General features: G+C 27.6%; 1 protein-coding gene and 2 pseudogenes across 1 annotated transcript in view; 1 reads left to right on the top strand and 2 right to left on the bottom strand.

The window, feature by feature from the left end:
* The window catches only part of LOC134328715 (zinc finger protein 271-like), a 525,414-nt pseudogene extending 502,249 nt beyond the window's left edge, over window positions 1-23,165 (top strand).
* The window catches only part of LOC134328803 (uncharacterized), a 450,585-nt gene that overhangs the window by 319,760 nt on the left and 103,656 nt on the right, over window positions 1-27,169 (bottom strand). The gene's annotated exons all lie outside the window — the stretch shown is intronic.
* LOC134329765 (5S ribosomal RNA) lies at window positions 24,454-24,574 on the bottom strand (annotated as a pseudogene).

The raw sequence follows: 27,169 nt of genomic DNA, 5'->3' as shown, positions 1-27,169 counted from the left end.
ATTTATAATGTTATAAATGTATTTGATGATTTATAATGTTAAAAATGTATTTGATTATTTATAATGTTATAAATGTATTTTATTATTTATAATGTTATAAATGTATTTGATTATTTATAATGTTATAAATGTATTTGATGATTTATAATGTTAAAAATGTATTTGATGATTTATAATGTTAAAAATGTATTTGATGATTTATAATGTTATAAATGTATTTGATGATTTATAATGTTATAAATGTATTTGATGATTTATAATGTTATAAATGTATTTGATTATTTATAATGTTATAAATGTATTTGATGATTTATAATGTTAAAAATGTATTTGATGATTTATAATGTTATAAATGTATTTGATGATTTATAATGTTATAAATGTATTTGATTATTTATAATGTTATAAATGTATTTGATTATTTATAATGTTATAAATGTATTTGATGATTTATAATGTTAAAAATGTATTTGATTATTTATAATGTTATAAATGTATTTGATGATTTATAATGTTATAAATGTATTTGATGATTTATAATGTTATAAATGTATTTGATGATTTATAATGTTATAAATGTATTTGATGATTTATAATGTTAAAAATGTATTTGATGATTTATAATGTTATAAATGTATTTGATGATTTATAATGTTATAAATGTATTTGATTATTTATAATGTTATAAATGTATTTGATGATTTATAATGTTATAAATGTATTTGATTATTTATAATGTTATAAATGTATTTGATGATTTATAATGTTATAAATGTATTTGATGATTTATAATGTTAAAAATTTATTTGATGATTTATAATGTTATAAATGTATTTGATGATTTATAATGTTATAAATGTATTTGATTATTTATAATGTTATAAATGTATTTGATGATTTATAATGTTAAAAATGTATTTGATGATTTATAATGTTATAAATGTATTTGATGATTTATAATGTTATAAATGTATTTGATTATTTATAATGTTATAAATGTATTTGATTATTTATAATGTTATAAATGTATTTGATTATTTATAATGTTATAAATGTATTTATTATTTATAATGTTATAAATGTATTAGATTATTTATAATGTTATAAATGTATTTGATGATTTATAATGTTAAAAATGTATTAGATTATTTATAATGTTATAAATGTATTTGATGATTTATAATGTTATAAATGTATTTGATGATTTATAATGTTATAAATGTATTAGATTATTTATAATGTTATAAATGTATTAGATTATTTATAATGTTATAAATGTATTAGATTATTTATAATGTTATAAATGTTTTAGATGATTTATAATGTTATAAATGTATTAGATTATTTATAATGTTATAAATGTATTTGATGACTTATAATGTTATAAATGTATTTGATGATTTATAATGTTATAAATGTATTTGATGATTTATAATGTTATAAATGTATTAGATTATTTATAATGTTATAAATGTATTAGATGATTTATAATGTTATAAATGTATTTGATTATTTATAATGTTATAAATGTATTTGATTATTTATAATGTTATAAATGTATTAGATTATTTATAATGTTATAAATGTATTAGATGATTTATAATGTTATAAATGTATTTGATTATTTATAATGTTATAAATGTATTTGATGATTTATAATGTTATAAATGTATTTGATGATTTATAATGTTATAAATGTATTTGATGATTTATAATGTTAAAAATGTATTTGATGATTTATAATGTTATAAATGTATTTGATGATTTATAATGTTATAAATGTATTTGATGATTTATAATGTTATAAATGTATTTTATTATTTATAATGTTATAAATGTATTTGATTATTTATAATGTTATAAATGTATTTGATGATTTATAATGTTAAAAATGTATTTGATGATTTATAATGTTATAAATGTATTTGATGATTTATAATGTTATAAATGTATTTGATGATTTATAATGTTATAAATGTATTTGATGATTTATAATGTTATAAATGTATTTGATGATTTATAATGTTATAAATGTATTTGATGATTTATAATGTTAAAAATGTATTTGATTATTTATAATGTTATAAATGTATTTTATTATTTATAATGTTATAAATGTATTTGATTATTTATAATGTTATAAATGTATTTGATGATTTATAATGTTATAAATGTATTTGATGATTTATAATGTTATAAATGTATTTGATTATTTATAATGTTATAAATGTATTTTATTATTTATAATGTTATAAATGTATTTGATTATTTATAATGTTATAAATGTATTTGATGATTTATAATGTTATAAATGTATTTGATTATTTATAATGTTATAAATGTATTTGATGATTTATAATGTTATAAATGTATTTGATTATTTATAATGTTATAAATGTATTTGATTATTTATAATGTTATAAATGTATTTGATGATTTATAATGTTAAAAATGTATTTGATTATTTATAATGTTATAAATGTATTTTATTATTTATAATGTTATAAATGTATTTGATTATTTATAATGTTATAAATGTATTTGATGATTTATAATGTTATAAATGTATTTGATGATTTATAATGTTATAAATGTATTTGATGATTTATAATGTTATAAATGTATTTGATTATTTATAATGTTATAAATGTATTTGATGATTTATAATGTTAAAAATGTATTTGATTATTTATAATGTTATAAATGTATTTTATTATTTATAATGTTATAAATGTATTTGATTATTTATAATGTTATAAATGTATTTGATGATTTATAATGTTAAAAATGTATTTGATGATTTATAATGTTAAAAATGTATTTGATGATTTATAATGTTAAAAATGTATTTGATGATTTATAATGTTATAAATGTATTTGATGATTTATAATGTTATAAATGTATTTGATGATTTATAATGTTATAAATGTATTTGATTATTTATAATGTTATAAATGTATTTGATGATTTATAATGTTAAAAATGTATTTGATGATTTATAATGTTATAAATGTATTTGATGATTTATAATGTTATAAATGTATTTGATTATTTATAATGTTATAAATGTATTTGATTATTTATAATGTTATAAATGTATTTGATGATTTATAATGTTAAAAATGTATTTGATTATTTATAATGTTATAAATGTATTTGATGATTTATAATGTTATAAATGTATTTGATGATTTATAATGTTATAAATGTATTTGATGATTTATAATGTTATAAATGTATTTGATGATTTATAATGTTAAAAATGTATTTGATGATTTATAATGTTATAAATGTATTTGATGATTTATAATGTTATAAATGTATTTGATTATTTATAATGTTATAAATGTATTTGATTATTTATAATGTTATAAATGTATTTGATGATTTATAATGTTATAAATGTATTTGATTATTTATAATGTTATAAATGTATTTGATTATTTATAATGTTATAAATGTATTTGATTATTTATAATGTTATAAATGTATTTGATGATTTATAATGTTATAAATGTATTTGATGATTTATAATGTTATAAATGTATTTGATGATTTATAATGTTATAAATGTATTTGATTATTTATAATGTTATAAATGTATTTGATGATTTATAATGTTAAAAATGTATTTGATGATTTATAATGTTATAAATGTATTTGATGATTTATAATGTTATAAATGTATTTGATTATTTATAATGTTATAAATGTATTTGATTATTTATAATGTTATAAATGTATTTGATGATTTATAATGTTAAAAATGTATTTGATTATTTATAATGTTATAAATGTATTTGATGATTTATAATGTTATAAATGTATTTGATGATTTATAATGTTATAAATGTATTTGATGATTTATAATGTTATAAATGTATTTGATGATTTATAATGTTAAAAATGTATTTGATGATTTATAATGTTATAAATGTATTTGATGATTTATAATGTTATAAATGTATTTGATTATTTATAATGTTATAAATGTATTTGATTATTTATAATGTTATAAATGTATTTGATGATTTATAATGTTATAAATGTATTTGATTATTTATAATGTTATAAATGTATTTGATTATTTATAATGTTATAAATGTATTTGATTATTTATAATGTTATAAATGTATTTGATGATTTATAATGTTATAAATGTATTTGATGATTTATAATGTTATAAATGTATTTGATGATTTATAATGTTATAAATGTATTTGATGATTTATAATGTTATAAATGTATTTGATGATTTATAATGTTAAAAATGTATTTGATGATTTATAATGTTATAAATGTATTTGATGATTTATAATGTTATAAATGTATTTGATTATTTATAATGTTATAAATGTATTTGATTATTTATAATGTTATAAATGTATTTGATGATTTATAATGTTATAAATGTATTTGATTATTTATAATGTTATAAATGTATTTGATGATTTATAATGTTATAAATGTATTTGATGATTTATAATGTTAAAAATTTATTTGATTATTTATAATGTTATAAATGTATTTGATGATTTATAATGTTATAAATGTATTTGATTATTTATAATGTTATAAATGTATTTGATTATTTATAATGTTATAAATGTATTTGATTATTTATAATGTTATAAATGTATTTATTATTTATAATGTTATAAATGTATTAGATTATTTATAATGTTATAAATGTATTTGATGATTTATAATGTTAAAAATGTATTAGATTATTTATAATGTTATAAATGTATTTGATGATTTATAATGTTATAAATGTATTTGATGATTTATAATGTTATAAATGTATTAGATTATTTATAATGTTATAAATGTATTAGATTATTTATAATGTTATAAATGTATTAGATTATTTATAATGTTATAAATGTTTTAGATGATTTATAATGTTATAAATGTATTAGATTATTTATAATGTTATAAATGTATTTGATGACTTATAATGTTATAAATGTATTTGATGATTTATAATGTTATAAATGTATTTGATGATTTATAATGTTATAAATGTATTAGATTATTTATAATGTTATAAATGTATTAGATTATTTATAATGTTATAAATGTATTTGATGATTTATAATGTTATAAATGTATTTGATGATTTATAATGTTATAAATGTATTTGATTATTTATAATGTTATAAATGTATTAGATTATTTATAATGTTATAAATGTATTAGATGATTTATAATGTTATAAATGTATTTGATTATTTATAATGTTATAAATGTATTTGATTATTTATAATGTTATAAATGTATTAGATTATTTATAATGTTATAAATGTATTAGATGATTTATAATGTTATAAATGTATTTGATGATTTATAATGTTATAAATGTATTTGATGATTTATAATGTTATAAATGTATTTGATGATTTATAATGTTATAAATGTATTTGATGATTTATAATGTTATAAATGTATTTGATGATTTATAATGTTAAAAATGTATTTGATGATTTATAATGTTATAAATGTATTTGATGATTTATAATGTTATAAATGTATTTGATTATTTATAATGTTATAAATGTATTTGATGATTTATAATGTTATAAATGTATTTGATTATTTATAATGTTATAAATGTATTTGATGATTTATAATGTTAAAAATGTATTTGATGATTTATAATGTTATAAATGTATTTGATGATTTATAATGTTATAAATGTATTTGATGATTTATAATGTTATAAATGTATTTGATGATTTATAATGTTATAAATGTATTTGATTATTTATAATGTTATAAATGTATTTGATGATTTATAATGTTATAAATGTATTTGATGATTTATAATGTTATAAATGTATTTGATGATTTATAATGTTATAAATGTATTTGATTATTTATAATGTTATAAATGTATTTTATTATTTATAATGTTATAAATGTATTTGATTATTTATAATGTTATAAATGTATTTGATGATTTATAATGTTATAAATGTATTTGATGATTTATAATGTTATAAATGTATTTGATGATTTATAATGTTATAAATGTATTTGATTATTTATAATGTTATAAATGTATTTGATGATTTATAATGTTAAAAATGTATTTTATTATTTATAATGTTATAAATGTATTTGATTATTTATAATGTTATAAATGTATTTGATGATTTATAATGTTATAAATGTATTTGATGATTTATAATGTTATAAATGTATTTGATGATTTATAATGTTATAAATGTATTTGATGATTTATAATGTTATAAATGTATTTGATTATTTATAATGTTATAAATGTATTTGATGATTTATAATGTTAAAAATGTATTTGATTATTTATAATGTTATAAATGTATTTTATTATTTATAATGTTATAAATGTATTTGATTATTTATAATGTTATAAATGTATTTGATGATTTATAATGTTAAAAATGTATTTGATGATTTATAATGTTAAAAATGTATTTGATGATTTATAATGTTATAAATGTATTTGATGATTTATAATGTTATAAATGTATTTGATGATTTATAATGTTATAAATGTATTTGATTATTTATAATGTTATAAATGTATTTGATGATTTATAATGTTATAAATGTATTTGATGATTTATAATGTTATAAATGTATTTGATTATTTATAATGTTATAAATGTATTTGATGATTTATAATGTTATAAATGTATTTGATGATTTATAATGTTAAAAATGTATTTGATTATTCATAATGTTATAAATGTATTTGATGATTTATAATGTTATAAATGTATTTGATGATTTATAATGTTATAAATGTATTTGATGATTTATAATGTTATAAATGTATTTGATGATTTATAATGTTATAAATGTATTTGATGATTTATAATGTTATAAATGTATTTGATGATTTATAATGTTATAAATGTATTTGATGATTTATAATGTTATAAATGTATTTGATGATTTATAATGTTAAAAATGTATTTGATTATTTATAATTGTCATATACTGCTTAATGAGTGGTCTGGAGACGAGGATGCAGAACACGTAATGTTTATTAGGGTACAACAGGAATCAAAAGAATACGGTCGGCGGAAGTAGGGCAAAAAATAACAAAGAAATGGATGACGAGAGAAAAGAGGAAATACTGGAGAGAAAAAAAAACAATGTTACTAAGAACTAACAGAAAAACCTAGATAGGACAGTAAGAGACAGAGAGGTGGTGAACTGAACGAGGCGGCCAACGGATGGGACCGAGAGCAAGTAGAGTGAGAGAGAAGTACAGGGAGAGCGAGGGATAGGAAAAAAGTAAGAGAGTTAGTAGGGGGAGATAGAGAGAGCGTTAGTTCACCGACAGAGAAGATGTTAGTAGGACAGAGAGAAATGTTAATGAAAACGAAAAAAGAAAACAGGACGAACTACACAAGCACAGGTAGGGACGCGCCGGAGGAGCGGGCTAGGGTGAGACCTAACTCAGCCCCAGCCGGCCAAACACAAAACACCTGTGAGTACAAACAATGCTCCAAACAAACAGCGATAGAGGAAGAGGAAAAGGAGTGAGAAACCTATGGATCTAAACAAACAAAACACTGGAGCAACAATACAGAGACCAGGACAGTTCACACACACACCTAAACACAGGTTAACTTAATGCTAAGGAGAACAGAGAAAGGAGAAGGGGCGCGCGTGTAGGAGAACGCTGGGAAACACACAGACTAACGTAAAACTGAACACACTACGCACACACGCACACACTCACCCGACGTAGATAAACACGGAAGTAAATAGCAGGAGAAAAGGTAACTGGAAAAGGTATCGCTCGGTATGACGGCAAATCAAATACTTCGCACTCGAACAGTGAAAACGGAAACCTTAAATAGAGAAAGAAAGAACCCGGAACTAATGAACCGCACCCTGTGAATGGCAAGCGCGCAGATTAGAAGGCGGGGCTAAGAGAGCGCGTCACCGAGGGAGAGTCAGCGTCGGGATTTCTTACATAGCCCCCCCCCGAAGAGGTCGTCAAGGGGGGAACACCGGGGACCACAACAGACGACCTGGCAGGACCATCTCGGGGAGGGCAGGAGCGGGAAAAAAAACTGCGGGTGGCTCTGCTCAGGGGACGGTGCTCGGCAGGAATCGGCGGGGAAGGAGGACGACGTACGTCAGGAGCCGACTGGGAGAGAGGGCGACCCCTAGGCCTAAGGGGAAGTGAACGGGCAGGTCTACCTCCGCGGGAGCGAGGCGGTCTGCCTCGGGGTCGGGGAGCCGGGCATTGGGGATGCGTCAAGTGGAACTGGTCGAGCAGAGCTTTATCAAGTATGTCAGTCCTCTTAGTCCAAGATCTCTCTTCCGGTCCGTAACCCTCCCAGTCAACTAGATACTCTAGTCCTGTGTCAGTCCTTCTAGAGTCTAGGATACTGTCGATGGTGTATATGGGACGGTCGTGGGGAAGTTCTTGAACGAGATGTTGGTGGGGTTGGGAGTCAAGGGGCCCAGGGGTGAAAGGTTTAAGGAGGGAGACGTGGAAAGAGGGGGATATTTTAAGACGGGGGGGTAGCTGAAGGGTAACCGTCACGTCGGAAACCTTCTTGATTATAGAGAACGGCCCGATGTATCTGGCCGTAAGTTTTCTGGAGCCGGGGGTACGGATGTCCTTCGTGGATAGCCATACCTTGTCTCCCACCTGGTACGTGGGACCCTCACTCCTTCTGCGGTCAGCGAAGCGTTTCGTCCGGGCATTGCTCTCCGTTATGCGCTGGTGAACAGTCTCCCAGATGTCTTCGCTTCTCCGGAACCACTCGTCCACAGCAGGGGCGTTGGAAGGGGTGGGGTCCCATGGAGCGAAGGGGGGTTGAGAACCTAGGGTACACTGAAAAGGGGTTATCCCCGTACTGGAGCTCCTCAGGGAGTTTTGGGCGATTTCAGCCCATGGGAGGAATGTGGCCCAGTCATGTTGGTTACTCTGGCAGTAGGATCGTAGGAATTTAGACAGCTCCTGGTTGGCCCGTTCGCACTGTCCATTACTCTCGGGGTGGTATCCCGACGTCAGGCTGATGGATGCACCCAATTTCTTCACAAAAGCCTCCCAGACGGCCGAGGTGAATTGGGGCCCTCGATCAGAGACAATGTCTTCTGGGAGGCCATAGTGACGAAAAACCTCATGGAAAAGGGTTTCCGCGGTCTGGAACGCTGAGGGCAGTGCGGGCAGAGCAATGAATTTAACCCCCTTGGAAAAACGGTCCACGATCGTGAGAACCGTGGTATTGCCCTCAGATACAGGGAGATCCGTCACGAAATCTATCGCTATGTGACTCCAGGGACGATATGGGACGGGTAAGGGCTTAAGCTTGCCTGCGGGAAGCTGACGAGGAACCTTCGAGGCGGCGCAGGTAGCGCAAGAGGCGACGTCTCTGCTTATTTCGGCCCGCATGGCAGGCCACCAGTATTTGTGTTTAAGCCTGTCGAACGTCCGATCGGCCCCCGGATGACCCGAACTAGGGTTCGTGTGTGCCCACGAGATGAGTTGGTGACGGAATTGCGGGGGAACATAGGTCTTATTAGGTGGAGGTTTTATCTCACCGGGCGGTGGTTCCTTGATGTTGACCTCCCGAATGTCCTTGTCCATCTCCCAGGAAATGGACTGCACAAAGGCTCGTGAGGGCAGGATGGGTTTGACTGGAGTTTCGGCCTTTTCCTGATTGTCATACCTTCGTGATAGAATGTCGGCTTTAGCGTTGTCCTTGCCCGGCCGATACGTCACCGTGAAGTCAAATCTGTTGAAGAACAGGGACCACCGGGCTTGCCGGGCATTAAGTCGACGAGCACACTTAAGATATTCTAGGTTTTTGTGGTCCGTGATGACTTGGACTGGGAAATTAGCACCCATAAGCCAGTGGCGCCACTCCTCGAAAGCAAGTTTGATAGCTAGTAGCTCCCGGTCTCCCACATGATAGTTTTGTTCGGCAGGCGTGAGTTTACGGGAGAAATAAGCGATGGGGTGCAGTCTAGGAGGTTCGCCTTGGCGTTGGGAGAGGATGCCTCCTAGACCCCGGGAGGATGCGTCGATCTCGACAATGAACGGAGACTCGGGATCCGGGTGAGCGAGCACCGGGGCAGTGGTGAACACTCTCTTAAGCCTCTCGAATGCAGCCTCTGCCTCCTTGGACCAGGAGAGCCTCTTGGGTTTACCTTTTAGTAGGCTGATCAAAGGGAGTGCGATCTGGCTGAATGAACGTATGAAGCGCCGGAAGAAGTTGGCGAACCCCAGGAAGCTTTGCAGTTCCTTGATGGACTTGGGAGTCCTCCACTCTAGCACTGCTTTGACCTTCGTAGGGTCCATCTGGATCCCTTGGTCATTGATGATGTAACCTAGGAAGGCAATCTCCCTCTGGTCAAATTCGCACTTCTCCGCTTTAACGTATAGTCCTTGTTCCAGCAGTCGTTTCAGAATACTCTTGGTGTTGACTTGGTGGGAACTGGAGTCCGGTGAGTAGATGAGGATGTCGTCGAGGTAAACAATAGCACATTTACCCAGGAACTCTCTTAATACATCATTCACCAAACACTGGAAAACAGACGGAGCATTGGTTAGCCCGAAAGGCATAACCAGATATTCATAGTGTCCCGCTGTGGTACTAAAAGCAGTTTTCCACTCGTCGCCCTCCTTGATTCTCACCAAGTTATAGGCATTGCGAAGGTCGAGCTTGGTGAATATCTTGGCTTTCCGTAGCTGTTCCAGTGCTGACGGGACGAGAGGAATGGGATAGGTATAACGTTTGGAGATCTTGTTAAGCTCTCGGTAGTCTATGCAAGGGCGGAGCGTCCCATCCTTCTTGGGGACAAAGAAGAAGCTGGAGCTAGCTGGGGACTTGGAAGGACGGATGAACCCTTGCGCTAGAGCCTCGCTGATGTACTCCTCCATAATCCCTGTCTCCTTGACGGATAGAGGATAGGGCGTAGCACGAGGGATCTTGGAGCCTGGCAGTAGGTCAATGGCGCAGTCGTACTCGCGGTGAGGTGGCAGACGACAGGCGTGGCCCTTGCTGAATACCGTGGCTAATTCCTGATACTTGGGAGGGACGTTAGCAGGAAGGATCTCCGAGGGGGAGTTAGTAGCCGCCACAGACCTGTTCTTGGTTGGCGACGTCAGACACCGCTTGAGACATTGTGGTGACCACGCCAAGATGTCCAGAGGAACCCAAGCCATAGTGGGGTTGTGGTCTCGTAACCAAGGTTGACCCAGGATGATGGGCGAGATGGTGCCGGTCATGATGTACAGGGCCCTCTTCTCCTCGTGGAGAGCCCCTATGCGTAGGGAGATAGGGATGGTGCGATGGGTGATGTTACCCACAATCTTACCATTGACTCCGGAAATACGTTGGGGTGCTTGGAGAGGAATTGCTGGTATCTGGAGTCTCTGCACCAGACTGTCCTCGATGAAGTCACCCTCCGACCCGGAATCAATCAGAGCCGCTAACACACACACATTGGAGTTGTGAGACAACTGGATATTGAGGCGAGACTCGGTCTTATGGATGGAATGAAACGTGCTCACCTTATGAAGATTGGGGCTCTGTGATGACGTCTTGGTTCTCTGAGCTCCTCCTGCTGCTTCTGCTAACCTCTCCGGCCTAGACGGGCACTCAGGGAGTTGGTGACCAGCCTCTCCACAGTAGAGACAAAGATGGTTTCTCAGACGTTCTCTTCGCTGCCGTTCAGTCAGACGAGTACGACCCATCTCCATGGGTACGTGGCTCGAGGTGCTAGGGAGCTGACGGTTCTGACTGGAACACGGGTGCTGAGTCGCTAACAAAACATGGTGATCTAGCTGGATGGATAACTCGATAAGTTCCTCGAGGCTCATGTTTAAGGAGCGATAAACTAGTTCTTTCTGGAGATTGGGTATGAGACCGGCCTTAAACTGGGATATAAGTGCTGTCTCATTCCATCCACTAGAGGCAGCTAAGGTGCGGAACCTGAGGGAGTATTCAGCAACACTTCTTTTCCCTTGGGTGAGCTGACGGAGCTCGTCCCCGGCCGAGACGCCATGACGAGGGTGGTGGAACGTACTACGGAAAGCCTTAAGGAATCGCTGCAAGTCCTGGGCTTCGGGACCATTGGTGAGCCAGATGGCCGTGGCCCACGAGGAGGCCTCACCAGTGAGCCTAGAGATAAGTAGTGCGATGGCATTGCGTTCTGGAGTGAGCGGTCTGCTGGCTAGGAACAGTGAGAATTTAAGTAGAAACTCCTCACAGCTCTCGGGGTCCCCGGAGTATGGAGGAGGTTCCGGGATGGGGATAAGCGTGGTGGGTTGTGCGGTGACGGGGGTGTTGACAGGTGCGGTACTGGCTGTGGGCACCTGCGGAGCCGCCGTGGCCCCCACGGTGAGGTTCCGGACCTGTTGGGTGAGAGCCTGAATCGCCCTACCCTGATCGTCAATCTGCTTCATAAGGCGCTGGATAAGTTGTTCCGCCGTCTCCATATTTTTAGGCGAAGTATTCTGTCATATACTGCTTAATGAGTGGTCTGGAGACGAGGATGCAGAACACGTAATGTTTATTAGGGTACAACAGGAATCAAAAGAATACGGTCGGCGGAAGTAGGGCAAAAAATAACAAAGAAATGGATGACGAGAGAAAAGAGGAAATACTGGAGAGAAAAAAAAACAATGTTACTAAGAACTAACAGAAAAACCTAGATAGGACAGTAAGAGACAGAGAGGTGGTGAACTGAACGAGGCGGCCAACGGATGGGACCGAGAGCAAGTAGAGTGAGAGAGAAGTACAGGGAGAGCGAGGGATAGGAAAAAAGTAAGAGAGTTAGTAGGGGGAGATAGAGAGAGCGTTAGTTCACCGACAGAGAAGATGTTAGTAGGACAGAGAGAAATGTTAATGAAAACGAAAAAAGAAAACAGGACGAACTACACAAGCACAGGTAGGGACGCGCCGGAGGAGCGGGCTAGGGTGAGACCTAACTCAGCCCCAGCCGGCCAAACACAAAACACCTGTGAGTACAAACAATGCTCCAAACAAACAGCGATAGAGGAAGAGGAAAAGGAGTGAGAAACCTATGGATCTAAACAAACAAAACACTGGAGCAACAATACAGAGACCAGGACAGTTCACACACACACCTAAACACAGGTTAACTTAATGCTAAGGAGAACAGAGAAAGGAGAAGGGGCGCGCGTGTAGGAGAACGCTGGGAAACACACAGACTAACGTAAAACTGAACACACTACGCACACACGCACACACTCACCCGACGTAGATAAACACGGAAGTAAATAGCAGGAGAAAAGGTAACTGGAAAAGGTATCGCTCGGTATGACGGCAAATCAAATACTTCGCACTCGAACAGTGAAAACGGAAACCTTAAATAGAGAAAGAAAGAACCCGGAACTAATGAACCGCACCCTGTGAATGGCAAGCGCGCAGATTAGAAGGCGGGGCTAAGAGAGCGCGTCACCGAGGGAGAGTCAGCGTCGGGATTTCTTACAATAATGTTATAAATGTATTTTATTATTTATAATGTTATAAATGTATTTGATTATTTATAATGTTATAAATGTATTTGATGATTTATAATGTTATAAATGTATTTGATGATTTATAATGTTATAAATGTATTTGATTATTTATAATGTTATAAATGTATTTGATTATTTATAATGTTATAAATGTATTTGATTATTTATAATGTTATAAATGTATTTGATGATTTATAATGTTATAAATGTATTTGATTATTTATAATGTTATAAATGTATTTGATGATTTATAATGTTATAAATGTATTTGATTATTTATAATGTTATAAATGTATTTGATTATTTATAATGTTATAAATGTATTTGATGATTTATAATGTTAAAAATGTATTTGATTATTTATAATGTTATAAATGTATTTTATTATTTATAATGTTATAAATGTATTTGATTATTTATAATGTTATAAATGTATTTGATGATTTATAATGTTATAAATGTATTTGATGATTTATAATGTTATAAATGTATTTGATGATTTATAATGTTATAAATGTATTTGATGATTTATAATGTTATAAATGTATTTGATGATTTATAATGTTATAAATGTATTTGATTATTTATAATGTTATAAATGTATTTGATGATTTATAATGTTAAAAATGTATTTGATTATTTATAATGTTATAAATGTATTTTATTATTTATAATGTTATAAATGTATTTGATTATTTATAATGTTATAAATGTATTTGATGATTTATAATGTTATAAATGTATTTGATGATTTATAATGTTATAAATGTATTTGATTATTTATAATGTTATAAATGTATTTTATTATTTATAATGTTATAAATGTATTTGATGATTTATAATGTTATAAATGTATTTGATGATTTATAATGTTATAAATGTATTTGATGATTTATAATGTTATAAATGTATTTGATGATTTATAATGTTATAAATGTATTTGATTATTTATAATGTTATAAATGTATTTGATGATTTATAATGTTATAAATGTATTTGATGATTTATAATGTTATAAATGTATTTGATTATTTATAATGTTATAAATGTATTTGATTATTTATAATGTTATAAATGTATTTTATTATTTATAATGTTATAAATGTATTTGATGATTTATAATGTTATAAATGTATTTGATGATTTATAATGTTATAAATGTATTTGATGATTTATAATGTTATAAATGTATTTGATGATTTATAATGTTATAAATGTATTTGATTATTTATAATGTTATAAATGTATTTGATGATTTATAATGTTAAAAATGTATTTGATTATTTATAATGTTATAAATGTATTTTATTATTTATAATGTTATAAATGTATTTGATTATTTATAATGTTATAAATGTATTTGATGATTTATAATGTTAAAAATGTATTTGATGATTTATAATGTTAAAAATGTATTTGATGATTTATAATGTTATAAATGTATTTGATGATTTATAATGTTATAAATGTATTTGATGATTTATAATGTTATAAATGTATTTGATTATTTATAATGTTATAAATGTATTTGATGATTTATAATGTTAAAAATGTATTTGATGATTTATAATGTTATAAATGTATTTGATGATTTATAATGTTATAAATGTATTTGATTATTTATAATGTTATAAATGTATTTGATTATTTATAATGTTATAAATGTATTTGATGATTTATAATGTTAAAAATGTATTTGATTATTTATAATGTTATAAATGTATTTGATGATTTATAATGTTATAAATGTATTTGATGATTTATAATGTTATAAATGTATTTGATGATTTATAATGTTATAAATGTATTTGATGATTTATAATGTTAAAAATGTATTTGATGATTTATAATGTTATAAATGTATTTGATGATTTATAATGTTATAAATGTATTTGATTATTTATAATGTTATAAATGTATTTGATGATTTATAATGTTATAAATGTATTTGATTATTTATAATGTTATAAATGTATTTGATGATTTATAATGTTATAAATGTATTTGATGATTTATAATGTTAAAAATTTATTTGATGATTTATAATGTTATAAATGTATTTGATGATTTATAATGTTATAAATGTATTTGATTATTTATAATGTTATAAATGTATTTGATGATTTATAATGTTAAAAATGTATTTGATGATTTATAATGTTATAAATGTATTTGATGATTTATAATGTTATAAATGTATTTGATTATTTATAATGTTATAAATGTATTTGATTATTTATAATGTTATAAATGTATTTGATTATTTATAATGTTATAAATGTATTTATTATTTATAATGTTATAAATGTATTAGATTATTTATAATGTTATAAATGTATTTGATGATTTATAATGTTAAAAATGTATTAGATTATTTATAATGTTATAAATGTATTTGATGATTTATAATGTTATAAATGTATTTGATGATTTATAATGTTATAAATGTATTAGATTATTTATAATGTTATAAATGTATTAGATTATTTATAATGTTATAAATGTATTAGATTATTTATAATGTTATAAATGTTTTAGATGATTTATAATGTTATAAATGTATTAGATTATTTATAATGTTATAAATGTATTTGATGACTTATAATGTTATAAATGTATTTGATGATTTATAATGTTATAAATGTATTTGATGATTTATAATGTTATAAATGTATTAGATTATTTATAATGTTATAAATGTATTAGATGATTTATAATGTTATAAATGTATTTGATTATTTATAATGTTATAAATGTATTTGATTATTTATAATGTTATAAATGTATTAGATTATTTATAATGTTATAAATGTATTAGATGATTTATAATGTTATAAATGTATTTGATTATTTATAATGTTATAAATGTATTTGATGATTTATAATGTTATAAATGTATTTGATGATTTATAATGTTATAAATGTATTTGATGATTTATAATGTTAAAAATGTATTTGATGATTTATAATGTTATAAATGTATTTGATGATTTATAATGTTATAAATGTATTTGATGATTTATAATGTTATAAATGTATTTTATTATTTATAATGTTATAAATGTATTTGATTATTTATAATGTTATAAATGTATTTGATGATTTATAATGTTAAAAATGTATTTGATGATTTATAATGTTATAAATGTATTTGATGATTTATAATGTTATAAATGTATTTGATGATTTATAATGTTATAAATGTATTTGATGATTTATAATGTTATAAATGTATTTGATGATTTATAATGTTATAAATGTATTTGATGATTTATAATGTTAAAAATGTATTTGATTATTTATAATGTTATAAATGTATTTTATTATTTATAATGTTATAAATGTATTTGATTATTTATAATGTTATAAATGTATTTGATGATTTATAATGTTATAAATGTATTTGATGATTTATAATGTTATAAATGTATTTGATTATTTATAATGTTATAAATGTATTTTATTATTTATAATGTTATAAATGTATTTGATTATTTATAATGTTATAAATGTATTTGATGATTTATAATGTTATAAATGTATTTGATTATTTATAATGTTATAAATGTATTTGATGATTTATAATGTTATAAATGTATTTGATTATTTATAATGTTATAAATGTATTTGATTATTTATAATGTTATAAATGTATTTGATGATTTATAATGTTAAAAATGTATTTGATTATTTATAATGTTATAAATGTATTTTATTATTTATAATGTTATAAATGTATTTGATTATTTATAATGTTATAAATGTATTTGATGATTTATAATGTTATAAATGTATTTGATGATTTATAATGTTATAAATGTATTTGATGATTTATAATGTTATAAATGTATTTGATTATTTATAATGTTATAAATGTATTTGATGATTTATAATGTTAAAAATGTATTTGATTATTTATAATGTTATAAATGTATTTTATTATTTATAATGTTATAAATGTATTTGATTATTTATAATGTTATAAATGTATTTGATGATTTATAATGTTAAAAATGTATTTGATGATTTATAATGTTAAAAATGTATTTGATGATTTATAATGTTAAAAATGTATTTGATGATTTATAATGTTATAAATGTATTTGATGATTTATAATGTTATAAATGTATTTGATGATTTATAATGTTATAAATGTATTTGATTATTTATAATGTTATAAATGTATTTGATGATTTATAATGTTAAAAATGTATTTGATGATTTATAATGTTATAAATGTATTTGATGATTTATAATGTTATAAATGTATTTGATTATTTATAATGTTATAAATGTATTTGATTATTTATAATGTTATAAATGTATTTGATGATTTATAATGTTAAAAATGTATTTGATTATTTATAATGTTATAAATGTATTTGATGATTTATAATGTTATAAATGTATTTGATGATTTATAATGTTATAAATGTATTTGATGATTTATAATGTTATAAATGTATTTGATGATTTATAATGTTAAAAATGTATTTGATGATTTATAATGTTATAAATGTATTTGATGATTTATAATGTTATAAATGTATTTGATTATTTATAATGTTATAAATGTATTTGATTATTTATAATGTTATAAATGTATTTGATGATTTATAATGTTATAAATGTATTTGATTATTTATAATGTTATAAATGTATTTGATTATTTATAATGTTATAAATGTATTTGATTATTTATAATGTTATAAATGTATTTGATGATTTATAATGTTATAAATGTATTTGATGATTTATAATGTTATAAATGTATTTGATGATTTATAATGTTATAAATGTATTTGATGATTTATAATGTTATAAATGTATTTGATGATTTATAATGTTAAAAATGTATTTGATGATTTATAATGTTATAAATGTATTTGATGATTTATAATGTTATAAATGTATTTGATTATTTATAATGTTATAAATGTATTTGATTATTTATAATGTTATAAATGTATTTGATGATTTATAATGTTATAAATGTATTTGATTATTTATAATGTTATAAATGTATTTGATGATTTATAATGTTATAAATGTATTTGATGATTTATAATGTTAAAAATTTATTTGATTATTTATAATGTTATAAATGTATTTGATGATTTATAATGTTATAAATGTATTTGATTATTTATAATGTTATAAATGTATTTGATGATTTATAATGTTAAAAATGTATTTGATGATTTATAATGTTATAAATGTATTTGATGATTTATAATGTTATAAATGTATTTGATTATTTATAATGTTATAAATGTATTTGATTATTTATAATGTTATAAATGTATTTGATTATTTATAATGTTATAAATGTATTTATTATTTATAATGTTATAAATGTATTAGATTATTTATAATGTTATAAATGTATTTGATGATTTATAATGTTAAAAATGTATTAGATTATTTATAATGTTATAAATGTATTTGATGATTTATAATGTTATAAATGTATTTGATGATTTATAATGTTATAAATGTATTAGATTATTTATAATGTTATAAATGTATTAGATTATTTATAATGTTATAAATGTATTAGATTATTTATAATGTTATAAATGTTTTAGATGATTTATAATGTTATAAATGTATTAGATTATTTATAATGTTATAAATGTATTTGATGACTTATAATGTTATAAATGTATTTGATGATTTATAATGTTATAAATGTATTTGATGATTTATAATGTTATAAATGTATTAGATTATTTATAATGTTATAAATGTATTAGATTATTTATAATGTTATAAATGTATTTGATGATTTATAATGTTATAAATGTATTTGATGATTTATAATGTTATAAATGTATTTGATTATTTATAATGTTATAAATGTATTAGATTATTTATAATGTTATAAATGTATTAGATGATTTATAATGTTATAAATGTATTTGATTATTTATAATGTTATAAATGTATTTGATTATTTATAATGTTATAAATGTATTAGATTATTTATAATGTTATAAATGTATTAGATGATTTATAATGTTATAAATGTATTTGATGATTTATAATGTTATAAATGTATTTGATGATTTATAATGTTATAAATGTATTTGATGATTTATAATGTTATAAATGTATTTGATGATTTATAATGTTATAAATGTATTTGATGATTTATAATGTTAAAAATGTATTTGATGATTTATAATGTTATAAATGTATTTGATGATTTATAATGTTATAAATGTATTTGATTATTTATAATGTTATAAATGTATTTGATGATTTATAATGTTATAAATGTATTTGATTATTTATAATGTTATAAATGTATTTGATGATTTATAATGTTAAAAATGTATTTGATGATTTATAATGTTATAAATGTATTTGATGATTTATAATGTTATAAATGTATTTGATGATTTATAATGTTATAAATGTATTTGATGATTTATAATGTTATAAATGTATTTGATTATTTATAATGTTATAAATGTATTTGATGATTTATAATGTTAAAAATGTATTTGATTATTTATAATGTTATAAATGTATTTTATTATTTATAATGTTATAAATGTATTTGATGATTTATAATGTTATAAATGTATTTGATGATTTATAATGTTATAAATGTATTTGATGATTTATAATGTTATAAATGTATTTGATTATTTATAATGTTATAAATGTATTTTATTATTTATAATGTTATAAATGTATTTGATTATTTATAATGTTATAAATGTATTTGATGATTTATAATGTTATAAATGTATTTGATGATTTATAATGTTATAAATGTATTTGATGATTTATAATGTTATAAATGTATTTGATTATTTATAATGTTATAAATGTATTTGATGATTTATAATGTTAAAAATGTATTTTATTATTTATAATGTTATAAATGTATTTGATTATTTATAATGTTATAAATGTATTTGATGATTTATAATGTTATAAATGTATTTGATGATTTATAATGTTATAAATGTATTTGATGATTTATAATGTTATAAATGTATTTGATGATTTATAATGTTATAAATGTATTTGATTATTTATAATGTTATAAATGTATTTGATGATTTATAATGTTAAAAATGTATTTGATTATTTATAATGTTATAAATGTATTTTATTATTTATAATGTTATAAATGTATTTGATTATTTATAATGTTATAAATGTATTTGATGATTTATAATGTTAAAAATGTATTTGATGATTTATAATGTTAAAAATGTATTTGATGATTTATAATGTTATAAATGTATTTGATGATTTATAATGTTATAAATGTATTTGATGATTTATAATGTTATAAATGTATTTGATTATTTATAATGTTATAAATGTATTTGATGATTTATAATGTTATAAATGTATTTGATGATTTATAATGTTATAAATGTATTTGATTATTTATAATGTTATAAATGTATTTGATGATTTATAATGTTATAAATGTATTTGATGATTTATAATGTTAAAAATGTATTTGATTATTCATAATGTTATAAATGTATTTGATGATTTATAATGTTATAAATGTATTTGATGATTTATAATGTTATAAATGTATTTGATGATTTATAATGTTATAAATGTATTTGATGATTTATAATGTTATAAATGTATTTGATTATTTATAATGTTATAAATGTATTTGATGATTTATAATGTTATAAATGTATTTGATTATTTATAATGTTATAAATGTATTTGATGATTTATAATGTTAAAAATGTATTTGATGATTTATAATGTTATAAATGTATTTGATGATTTATAATGTTATAAATGTATTTGATTATTTATAATGTTATAAATGTATTTGATTATTTATAATGTTATAAATGTATTTATTATTTATAATGTTATAAATGTATTAGATTATTTATAATGTTATAAATGTATTTGATGATTTATAATGTTAAAAATGTATTAGATTATTTATAATGTTATAAATGTATTTGATGATTTATAATGTTATAAATGTATTTGATGATTTATAATGTTATAAATGTATTAGATTATTTATAATGTTATAAATGTATTAGATTATTTATAATGTTATAAATGTATTAGATTATTTATAATGTTATAAATGTATTAGATTATTTATAATGTTATAAATGTTTTAGATGATTTATAATGTTATAAATGTATTAGATTATTTATAATGTTATAAATGTATTTGATGACTTATAATGTTATAAATGTATTTGATGATTTATAATGTTATAAATGTATTTGATGATTTATAATGTTATAAATGTATTAGATTATTTATAATGTTATAAATGTATTAGATGATTTATAATGTTATAAATGTATTTGATTATTTATAATGTTATAAATGTATTTGATGATTTATATTGTTATAAATGTATTTGATGATTTATAATGTTATAAATGTATTAGATGATTTATAATGTTATAAATGTATTAGATGATTTATAATGTTATAAATGTATTTGATTATTTATAATGTTATAAATGTATTTGATTATTTTCTGCTTCAGAACTGAACAAGGATTTCTGCTGCCAAACGTCCTCTGGTACTGTCAGCATTAACACGTCTCTCAGTCCCACACAGGAAGAAGGAAACGTCTGCTCACAGTGTGGGAGGAGCTTCAGGTACCAGTGTCGTCTCAAAATACACCAGCACATTCACACTGGAAAAAAACCGTATCAGTGCTCACAATGTAAGAAGAGTTTTAATTCACAGAGTAAGCTCAAAATCCACCAGCGCATTCACACTGGAGAGAAACCGTATCAGTGCTCACAGTGTGGAAAGAGTTTTAATACAAAGACTGAGCTCAAAGTACACCAGCGCATTCACAGTGGAGAGAAACCGTATCAGTGCTCACAGTGTGGGAAGAGCTTCAAGTGCCTGAGTGCTCTCAAGATACACCAGCGCAATCACACAGGAGAGAAACCGTATCAGTGCTCACAGTGTGGAAAGAGCTTCAGGACTCAGGGTGCTCTCACACCTCACCAGCGCATTCACACTGGAGAGAAACCATATCAGTGCTCACAGTGTGGAAAGAGTTTTAATCAACAGAGTGCTTTCAAAAGACACCAGCACATTCACACTGGAGAGAGACCGTATCAGTGCTCACAGTGTGGGAAGAGTTTTAATCAACAGAGTGCTTTCAAAAGACACCAGCACATTCACACTGGAGAGAAACCATATCAGTGCTCACAGTGTGGAAAGAGTTTTAATATAAAGAGTGAGCTTAAAATACACCAGCGCATTCACAGTGGAGAGAAACATTATCTGCATCTGGAATCAAATACTAACAGAGTCTGTACTAGATTTTAATCAACAGAGTTTGTGCTGTTAATACAGTTCATGTGGTAAATGTTTACTGTTTGTTTAAGAGTCATTTGGTAACTGATGATGATTCATAGTAGCGGTTCGCTAAGTGAAGCGATTCGTGCACAAGAATGTAATAGAGCCTCGTGAAGTTCATTTCATGTCTGTGGATGCATTGTGGGTATGTTTATTTGTTAATAGACATTTTACTTGATGTTTATTAAGAGTATTGATGATGCATTAAGTTTAATGAATTTGCACATGTTGGCTTATCAGTATTGAAATGCATAACTTGGAATAATATGCATATGGACTTTAAACTGAAATATCATTTGATATTCATGTCTTGATGTGCTGAAGTTTATAAACGTTTTGTTTTTACTTCTTGTAGTTTTACCCTACTTCCAGTTTGCCATTAAACAGAGTTGAACTAAACATCTTCTACAGCGTGGTGATTGGTGGAGGAGTTATCTATCTGCCAGTTTATGCAGGGCGTATAAAGGTGGCAGAATCGAGTTAATTACACCAGCGCATTCACACTGGAGAGAAACCGTATCAGTGCTCTGTGTGAGAAAAGCTTTAATATACAAAGTGACCATAAAATACACCAGCGCATTTACACTGGAGAGAAGCCGTATCAGTGATCTCAGTGTGGATCTCAGAGTTTTCATCAACATTGTCATCTCAAATTACACCAGCGCATTCACACTGGAGATAAATTGTATCTGGACTCTGTAAACACTGTAATACACAGGAATCAAACTCAGATGATCAGATTGTAAAAGGTCTAAGAAAGAAAGAACAGAGTTAGAGAAGCATGTTGGAGAACTAAACATGACATTAGAGGAACTGCTTGGAAGAACGTCTAGGACTGACTGTAGTCCTCTCTAAAGCTACCTGAGAGATACAGGGCTAATGGAGATTTATTAATGCTAAGCTGCTGTTCAACTCCAAACATGCCATTATTTTAATTTGCCAAACTTAATGACTCTTCTGTAAATGGTTTAATGTTCACACTGCTGCTACTGGCTTGTTTTTCTTTTCTACAATGTAAGTTCATACCTTACATTACCAAATACCAAATAACATACCGTGTTATTTGAGGTCTGTGTTTTGTTCTTCATATGAATGCTGTGTACTTTGTTCAGTGGAAGTAGTTTTATAGATTTATAAAAACATTGTACTTACTTACTATTTCCATTCTTGCAGGAGTGTGGGTTTACCTTCCACTTCAATAGTGAGGTGTCTCCAGCCCTGCTACACAAACTGTCATTTTTATCCCTGTTAAAAACTTTAGCTTAGTTAAAGCAAATAAAGACACATTTAAAATGTTCATCTTTTATTACAGGTTTAAAGTTGCATAAAACAAATGTTTGTACAAATAATATAAAACCAAAGTACAAAATAAACATTTCACTTATTTTAATTAATTTTTATTTCTAGCACCACTAGATGAAGACGATGTACAACATTTGGAACTTCACTTTGAAAGTCAGTTGAATGTGTTTTACTGTAGTAAGAATGAAAGTTTGAGCTGATCTTTGTGTCATTGTGTAGCTTTGATGAAGAAAAAGCCGCTGGGTCAGTGTGTAACAGGAGGTTTGGAGTGAAGGTGGGTGTGTGTGGATAAAAGCTTACAGCACCTGGTATTCCCAGGTGGTCTCCCATCCAAGAACTAACCAGGCCCGACCCTGCTTAGCTTCCGAGATGGGACGAGATCAGGGGTTCTCTCAGGGTGGTGTGGCCGTAAGCGAGAGAAGCTGTAAACAAGCTGCTTCTTATAGACGTCCGTCGTTCAGCCTTTCACTCCACTGTGTGTCGTCTTTTACTTTCTCTGTTCTACACGCAGCTTTTCAAATAAAAGATCCTGAAACAGAGACAAAACACACAGAGAACCACACACACCGCTCAGCTAATAATAATAATAATAAATATAATATTAATAAATATAGAAATGATAATATAATAATAATAAATATAATAATGATAATGATGATAATAATAATAAATATAATAATAATATAATTAACCTTGATGTTGTAGATCTTTGGGCCGGTTCAGTGTATTTAGAAGTTTAAGATTCAGGAGGAGTTGATCGAGCGGGCGAACAGTACCCAGTACGACATGGCAGCGGCGATGTTTAACCGGAGTGTGGAGCGGGCACTGAGTGTCTCTGCTGCGCTGGAGGCTGGCACCGTGTGGTGAGTGATCGTACCGTCGGGCTGAGGAACCGTCGTGTGTGAGTGAATACAGTCGGAGATGGAACACTATCAGGGTGATGATTGTGTTTAATCTGGTTTTAGGGTGAACTGTTATAACGCCCTCCATGCCCAGACTCCGTTCGGTGGTTATAAGATGTAGGGGAACGGACGAGAGCTGTGAGTGTCCCTCAATTCTGCTCTTATTATTAAACCTAAAGAATTCAAGTGACTGAAAATGGAACCGATTTCAGAACTGAGAGGATTTTCTCCCAGATTGCCTGTTACCTTTTTAGTCATATCCAGTTCCTGAGTGTGTATCAACCCACTCGTTCCACTTACATTCTGGTTAAATAGAGCCTCAGACCACACACACTGTACCTGTGGGTTTGCATAAGGAGAGACACGCTGTGCTCACCAATATGTGTCTGTTGGACACCTGGCCAGGTTGGTAGCACTGCTGAGATTCGAACCCATGACCTCAAACACTATTTTATTTTATTTTTCATGCTCTGTGTAAGGAAACATTGGTGGAGTGGCCAGAACGAGCTCCTCGTCCTTCTGCTGGGCCTAAAAATCCATTTTATGTTCCTCAGATGGAGAACCAATCAGATTCTGTTTTTCTGATTAGCCTGAGGAACAATTTTAGTGACCGAGGCGACGCCCAAACGCCCGACGGTTCCTCCCTCTGATGTGAACTAGAAGATCTGGGTTTTTTTGTTCCTGTTTTTAATGGGTGCTGATATTGTTTGATCGTGGTTCCATTTTCAGTCGTTATGAGAAGCTAATCTGTTGTGTGGTTTGTACCGCTGCGGCGGTGGTGAGATGCTAACCGTAGCGGCGCTCTGTGTGCAGGGGCGAGTACGCGCTGGCGGAATACTGTGAGGTCAAAGCCGTCACCATCAAGCTTAACGAGCAGCTGAATATCTGAGAGACGCCGCCGCCCTTCAGCCGAGCTCGACTTTTACTTTAATTTAAGGATCAGAAAGTTATTTTATTGTAAGCCTCTCAGAAATCTGCTGCATCATAAATATATGGACAGTCGATGATTCATCAGCAGCCTCTTCACCCACGTCACTCTAAAGCTGGCTGGACTGTGGACGGTGTCGCGTGTGGTGGCACAGAAACCCAAATCCTTCCTCTAAACACGTTATAATCAAAACAAAACATGAACCGCTGTAGCCTAGTGGTTAGGGTACTGGACTAGTAATCAGGAGGTTGCTGGTTCAAGCCCCACCACTACCAGGTTGCCTCTGTTGGGCCCTTGAGCGAGGCCCTTAACCCTCAATTGTTTACACTGTATACTGTCACAGTACTTTGGATAAAGCATGCTGATAACGTAAACTCACTGACCCCAGAACAGTTCTGTTTTTACTGTGTACACTACAGGGCCAAAAGTATTGGGACGCCTGATCATGAGCTCGTCTGAGAGCCGGAGCGGCTTCGAGGCGAATCTCCGAATGTACTAAAGCGACTCGACCAAAACCCACAACATATATAGAGAGACCAGAAGCAGTTCACAGACGCCCGTCATCCAATCGGACGGATTTTGAGAGGATCTGGCTTGACGAACGGGGTAAACAGCCTAAATCCAGATGTGTGAAGCTTGTAGAGACGCATCCAAGTGACCTGCAGCTGTAATCGCTGTCAAAGTGGTGTCCACAGACTTCTGAATAAAATGTCCAATATTTTTGAGGTTTTACTTTTTAATTGTTAAACATTCGTTTTTTTATGTCGGGTGATTAAGTGCAAATTAAATGATGAATTTAATTCATTTAACATTAAAATAATGTGAGAACAAAGTCAGGAGGTCTAAGGAACCACCAGGTCTTACGAACCACCAGGCCTGAGGAACCACCAGGTCTGAAGAACCACCAGGCCTGAGGAACCACTTCTGAACCTCCTCTATCACATCATGGCAAGAATATCAAACCATATTTAAGGATCTAAATGTCCAGCACCACCATCTCCTTAATTCTTCTGATAGAGAAGAACTTTGGTACGACTCTTAACCTTCCCAAATCAGGGAGGTAAAGAAGAACCCAGCTGGATCTCTAAAGCACTTCTGAAGGTCCTGAGATGGGAGAACATGTTGAACCTGTTGAACGGACAGTTATTTTTGCAGCCTCCACAGATCAGATCTTTATAC

This window comes from Trichomycterus rosablanca, chromosome 15 (genome assembly GCF_030014385.1).
Source record: "Trichomycterus rosablanca isolate fTriRos1 chromosome 15, fTriRos1.hap1, whole genome shotgun sequence".
Classification (NCBI taxonomy): domain Eukaryota; kingdom Metazoa; phylum Chordata; class Actinopteri; order Siluriformes; family Trichomycteridae; genus Trichomycterus; species Trichomycterus rosablanca.
This window is presented reverse-complemented; position numbering and strand designations above follow the sequence as displayed.